Source organism: Ovis canadensis, chromosome 20, assembly GCF_042477335.2.
Source record: "Ovis canadensis isolate MfBH-ARS-UI-01 breed Bighorn chromosome 20, ARS-UI_OviCan_v2, whole genome shotgun sequence".
NCBI classification, from domain to species: domain Eukaryota; kingdom Metazoa; phylum Chordata; class Mammalia; order Artiodactyla; family Bovidae; genus Ovis; species Ovis canadensis.
This window is the reverse complement of record NC_091264.1, coordinates 34964918-34971918: the sequence shown is the minus strand read 5'-3', so window position 1 is coordinate 34971918 and position 7001 is coordinate 34964918. Positions and strand designations below refer to the sequence as shown.

The 7001-nt window shown below is 41.1% G+C and overlaps 1 protein-coding gene across 2 annotated transcripts in view; it reads left to right on the top strand.

Annotated features, from left to right (window-relative positions):
• The window catches only part of PLA2G7 (phospholipase A2 group VII), a 33723-nt gene that overhangs the window by 1572 nt on the left and 25150 nt on the right, over positions 1-7001 (top strand). The window lies entirely within an intron of this gene.

Here is a 7001-nt window from a genome sequence, read left to right as displayed (position 1 = left end):
TTGATAGTTACGGAAGCCACAGTACGTGGTCTTGGGCTAACACCGAACTCGGGGATCTGGGCATTAAGTATTGGCCTGGACCATACGAAGGAGAAGGGGCAGGGGAAGGGAAATGGGAAAGGGATGGCTTTCTGGCCACCAGAAGGCACTGGTGAGCTGCCAGCATTCTCCGATTTCCTCGCGAAGGGCTTTCTGGTGGACCTGCTGAAGCTGGTGAGAGAGCCCCGTACTTGGCCTTTTCTCGCCGTCTCTGCTACTCGTCGCATATCGGCGCTGAATATCACCCCCATCCTCGGCCATTTGTGCAAGAACTCCTGTCACGGCTGAGCTGATGATGCTTTTCGTGTAAATGGACCTTCTTACTCAAGCCGTTGAGGGTGAAGGGCTAGCGGAGTTGAGGGGGCAGTGATTACTTTGGTTCAGCCACTCCTTTTCCGCGGGCTTCCCTGGTGGCTCAGTTGGTATAGAATCCGCGGGCAATGCGGGAGACCCGGGTTCAGTCCCTGGGTTGGGAAGATCCCCTGGAGAAGGGAAAGGCTATCCGCTCCAGTATTCTGGCCTGGAGAATTCCATGGACTGTATAGTCCATGGGATCTCTAAGAGTTGACTGAGCGACTTTCACTTCACTCCGTTTACAGCTGAGAAATTATCGCTGAGGTGTGAAAGAGTTTGCCCAGCATCTGGAGGAGTTTCCAGCAGGCAGAACCCTGGGCAACTGGTTCCTCATTTCTCCTCCACTGTGTATCTGTACCTTTTAAACTTCAGTGGCGAGGAACACGTGTTCCATCACCCAGTTAGCTTTGTGATCCAATACAATTTACCACCATCTTTGAGGCTCTCCCTGTAGAGCATCAAGGAAAGAGCTAACTAGGTACCTGGGCAACTGGAGTGGGCCCTGAGAATGCCAGCTGGTGTTAGGAGTCTGTATTCCTTACCTTGACATCTTAGAAAATGGATATTTCCTGAAAACAAAGACCATCCTGAGGTTATTTAGGATCATTCGGAGGATCAGCCTGAAATTTTTTTCAAGACCCTTTTGATAACTGAGGCCAGACTTCTTGAGACATTGAGAAATTTCCATAAACGTGATCACTGAAGACAAAGTAAGGAGTGAAGAGAAGCTGAAGGGAACATTTAGCTCTAAAATCATACTGTTCCAGAATTTCTAGATCTTTTTTTTTTCTTTTTTTGCTTTCACTAAGAAAGCAACTCTTTTTCTTATTTAGAAAGGCTAATCATATCCATTTGTCAGTATTTTCAGCAGTAAGGAAACTAGTTTAAAAACATATAAATGTAAGTACAGTCAGCAGTAACTGCTATGAAACGGTTGTGAACATGCAGAAAACGTAGGCTTTCCTTTTACCAGAACTTCCAGAATTTTGAGAAAGCTTTGTAGTTTGAAGGGACAGGCCGTGGATTCTTACTGCCTTTCTCTATGAAGCCAAGCACCTGTTCAGAGTCCTGTCCTTTGCTCCACGTTACAGGGATGACTCATAACACACTAATAGACACAGTCTAATAGTCTATATATATAAGCTTGTAATTAAAAAAAAAACATAGCAGTTGAGGAGAAAGAAAAACTCTGCTATCTAAATAGGTATCAATTGAATTAAGTGGGCTAGTTGATTCCTAGTACAAACTTCATTCATTCCTTCATTGACCTCAAGAAATCTTTATTGAGCACCAACAACATGTCAGGCAGTGAGTATAACAGTGCGGTCTCTTTTCTCATGGAGTTCACTTTCTAGAACCAAGGGATGAGCAAGGTCAGTTTGGAAAGGACTAGATGTTTTAAAGCAAATGGGGAAAAAATGCTGTAACAGAGTACTGGTATGTGTGTGTGCATATATGTGTGATGGGCTTCTGGACTGGGTTTTTAAAAGAGACTTTCCTGAGAGATGGCTTTAGGATGAGCCTTCAGGGATGGACAGGCAGTTCTGGTGGAGAGAACCACAGGCACACAGGGCTGGAAGCTAGCTTGATTTGGTCCAGGCAGAGCTGAGGGTGGTGAGTCTGCAGAAGGGAAGGAGGAAGGTGGCAGAGGCATGAGGCTGAATCCAGGTCGGGCAGAGACTTGGAGGCTGAGGTGAGCAGTTTGGACTTTGTTTCAAGTGCAGTGGGTAGCCTTGAGTGGAGGCAAGACTTGGTAGATTTACATTTTTCTCAAGGGTTCCTCTGGGAGTCTGTGGAGGATGGGTAACAGGAGGAGAAGAGAAGAGGTGATGAAACTATCTCCAGGTATATTTATTATGGAGATTTACCAGAGTGTGGGAGCAGTCTGTGTTTTGGGGCAGTATGGGAAGTCACTTCATGTTTCTGTCTCAAATTTCCCATCTGCATAGTGAGATGACATTGCTCTGTGTGGTCCACTCATCTTGCAAAAACAAATAAGCTAATGAATATATTCTTAAAGTAAAGCAGTCCTATTTGCAAAGCAGAAATAGAGACACAGACATAGATAACAGCTGTATGGATACCAAGCAGGTAAGGGGGCGAGTGCGAGGAATTGGGAGATTGGAGTTGACACTATACACTATTGATATAAAATAGATAGAATAAAATAGATATAAAATAGATACTGTATATAAAATAGATAACTAATGAGCACCTACTGTAGAGCACAGGGAACTCTGCTCAATCCACTGTGGCGACCTGAATGGTAAGGAAGTCCAAAAGGGAGACAATATATGTATAAGTGGGTTTCCCTGGTGGCTCAGCAGGTAAAAAATCTGCCTGCAATGCAGGAGACACAGGAGGTGCGGATTCGATCCCTGGGTCAGGAAGATCACCTGAAGGAGAAAGTGGCAACCCACTCCAGTATTCTTCCCATGGACAGGAGCCTGGTGGGCTTTAGCCTGGTGGGTTACAGTCCAAAAGGTTGCAAATAGTTGGATGCGACTAAGCGCAAGCACCTGTGCATAAGTATAGCTGGTTCATTTTGCTGTACAGTAGGAACTAACGCAACATTGTAAAGCAGTTGTACCCCAATAAGAATTTAAAAATGAAGTAATGTAAGATCTTGTTACTATTCTAATATGCTAATATTATGCTACTTTGAATTCCTTGTGCTTCATTTGCCAAAATTTTATACCAGTTTCAATGTCTTTTTCTTTATTCTTTTCAATAAATATAATTTACTAAACATAAAAAAATATTATGCTCTGCTCAGGGTGTTGAAAACCTAAACCAAGAATTACTAACGAAACATACCATCATAGAAGGCAGGGAAATTAATGCTAACATGATAGCCAGTTTGCTTTTTAAACATATTCCATCAAAAATTTTAATGTGGGATAAAAGGTAGTTTATTAAACTGATATTCAGCACAAATTAAAATTCAGAAATGAGCAATGATGGTCGAAAAGCACCAACATCCAGTTATAAAATATATAAGCCCTAGGGATATCACATATAGCATGATGACTATAGTTAAAAATACTGTATTGTATAGCCAGCTTACTTTTTTATTTAATTATTTTTTTTATTGGAGTATTGTTACCTTATTTATTTTAGCCAGCTTACTTTTAAAACTTTAATGTGATCAGATAAAATTCAGAATAGAAGCTAGACATGGAAACTTTTTTTTTAATTTAGCAGACTTATCTTTGTGCTGGATATGGCTGGATACAAATATGTTTGTGTGCAAAGATCTGTTGCCAACTGAAAACCTTTACATGACAGCAGAATTTCTGGAGGGGGCTGGGCGTCAGGGCTGAATAGGATTATTTCCCTTAGCGAAGCGGCCTCTCTCAGAGGAAACTCTTGAATTTTCCCTAGTTGATTACAGTTTCTGGGGGCCAGGCAAGAGTTTCAAAGTTGTTTACCAGCTGCGGTAGGCCTGACCTTCTCAGCAGCCAGACAGTTGAGAAAATCTGTTTCTCTTCCCTGCCTCATTTTGACACGCAGCATACTAGAAAAAAGGTGTCTGTCAGAGGGAAATAGAAGCCTTTCCTCATTTACATCTTGTGCAATGCAGTTCTTAGTGACTTAGTGGTTCCCCAGTTAGCTTCCCCTTGCCAGACCTTATTAATTATTGATTGGTCAGCTCATCTGAATATCAGCTTCAAGTGGCCAGACTGGTGATTCAAATTGCAGACAAGATGTGACCGTAATTCTAGAATCTGTACGCTTTCTCTCCTGCGTTATTTACTATCAGAGTTCCTTAGGGTTGAGGGTGGTTAGGGCATCTTTAAGGAAGATGTTACAGTTTCTCCCAGAGGCCACAGCATCTTCTGTTTAACTTATATAATGCTTTGAAATATTGGATTAGGTGCTCTTCTTTAAAAATCAATCGGTTTTACATACAAATATGATTTTCTGGCTTTAACTGAAAAAAAAAATAATGAAGATCTGGTAACTTGAAGAGGTCATTCCCACATTGACAGCAGCCAACTGGGATACACCTGGACCCTTTCAGATGACCCCATCTACCGCAGCCCCCACCACTATTTTCTCTATTACGCAGGGTCCGTTGAGCTCACTTAAGTTACCTAACTGGGAGCCCTAGGGTTAGGGTTATCTAGTCTGGCCTGTCCAATTCACATTCACCCTTATCCAACGCAGGAATTCCTTCTCCAGCATGCTTGATGGTGCTCCGCAGATGTGTGCTTAAACTGCTCCTGTGATAGAATGTGGTACTTGTCGAAGAGCTCCAGCTAACAGAGTTCTACAGTCTGGGTCCACGTAGGACTCATCCCTTTTCCATAGAACTGTAGCTGTCATGTGCCATCTGGGTTTCCCCCAGCGTAAACATCCCTGTTTCCTTCAACAGCTCCCCATGTGACTTGTTGCCTTGTTCCCTCATCTGTCTGGTTATTGCTGGGTTATTGTCCCTTTAAGTAAACTTTCATTTGTCAAAGCCTTTAAAGCTCTACTAGTTCAATGAGATGTGGTTTAACTGGCATGGAATGTACCAGAATGCTTCCAATATGGCTGCAAAGGGCCCAGAGATCTTAGATAACTTAACTGTTTGTGATTTGAAAACCACAGAGGGCAGCAGACATCTGGATATTTGCAAAGTGGAGGCAAACGAGCTCCCATGTTCTAAATATGAGTAGAAGCACGAAATTGGTTCCACAATGGGGAACTGCTGCTTCTTTTTTTTTTTTTGGCCGTATCTCTTTTCTTAGGTTGTGAAATGATTGCACAAGAATTGTATCAGCTGTGCCCAGGATAAGAGGCTTTAGACTTTTCTGCAGAAGTGACTTGCATATTATACATTTGTGATAATGTCCATATTAAGTTTTGATTCTATTAGCTAATATGGTAGAAATAAAACAAATTAGTAGAGCAGGTATTGTGTTTTCTCTTTCCTAGTTTCAATAATAATAAGTATAAAGTAGGAAATGTTTGCTGATGCTTTTAAATGGAATTGTATATCTTTACTAAGGTGAAAACTCAGAGTCTAGCTACACCCAAGGACCCCTACCTTTTTCAGAATCCCGGTATGGGACCAGTTAGCTCTGGTAGAATCCTTTTTTTGATAGCAAGCTCTCTCTACATTGTAAGGAATAAATCATAAATTACCTGATTATGTTAAAAGTTCTTCCTTGTATTGACCAGGCATCTACCTTCCTATAGCCTGTTTCAGAATGGAATAAATATTCTTTATTATTAAAGAATATGGTTTATTATTAAAGGATACGGTTTCACCCACATCTTTTTATACCAAGGTCTCTCTATCTCAGCATTCTTTGCATTTTGAGCTATAAATGTCTGTGTTGTGGGTCTGTCCTGTATATTGTAAGATGTTTAGCATCATTCCTGGTCTCTGCCCTCCAGATGCCAGTAATAGTCACCTCTCAGTTTTGACAACCAAAAATGTCTCCAGACATCGCCAAATGTCCCCTGGGGAATAAAGTTGCCCTGGTTGAGAATTGCTGCTGTAGTCTGATGTTCAAGCTGCCTTTAGCCTGTTTCAGAATGGAGTAAATATTTTTCTTCATCAAACAAGGATATAGTTGCCTAAAATGTCACTTATAGAAAAATAACTGAATAAAATCCCATCTATGGTATTCCTTCACTGTTTGACATCTGTAGGGCTTCCATGTGTGTTGATTCTTCTAGAATTGGAATAAATGAAGGGGCATACCATTTTTAGGATTTTACTTCCCTGTGTATAATATTTTTGTGCTGTGCCTATCTCAGAAAAGTAGTGAAAAGATCAAAGGATATGGACAGTTGAAGTCTTGCCAGATTACCATCCAATAATCAGGATGCCTTTTATACCCCCATTAGAATCTCTGGTTTTGCTTTGGTAAATTTGGCACTGTTAAGGAATAAATAAGTCCTGTGTTCCCAGCTTTTTGTTTGCTAGTTATTGCTGTCTGTCCAGTTACATCTTTCTCAAAGAAAAGATAATATTGGCTGGTGGTGGTGGTAGTGGATTTTCATACATTGTGATTGTGAAGACTGTGTGTCACTTTGGATTCCCTGTTGTAAATGTCCAAAGTCAAATTAGACTTTTCAGGATCCTAGTTGGTCAATGTAAATACATTTCTAGCTAAGCTGTATCCCACAGTTGAGAAAAAGGCACTTTTCTGTGAAAAGAGGACTGGGAGAAATGAAAGACTTCTTATGAATTATTCTTCTGTGTTCAGATACTAGAGCCTTATGGTCATCCTCCCAAAGGTCTTAACGACCATCAGAAGATAAAAGAAGCCAGTGTCCCAGCACACCAGCGACTTAGAGCCAATTACAGTAGTTCTTTGTTTGGAAAAGCAAGAAGCGCTGTTTTCCTTTTAGCAACATGGGAAGCGTTTGGTCATATTTACCTAAATTGTGTGACACCTCCACAGAAGATGGGTGGCTTCTTATAATAAAATCACATAAAAGAATAAAACAGCTTACTTTAAGAAATAAAGCTAGAGAAGTGAATCAGAAACCAGAGGAACATTATTAAGGACCTCCCCACCAAATACATACAAATATGAGAAATTTAAAAAGATGAAGGGTACTGGACCTTTAGTGGGAGCAGCTTCATTCCATCTGGGGGAAAATGG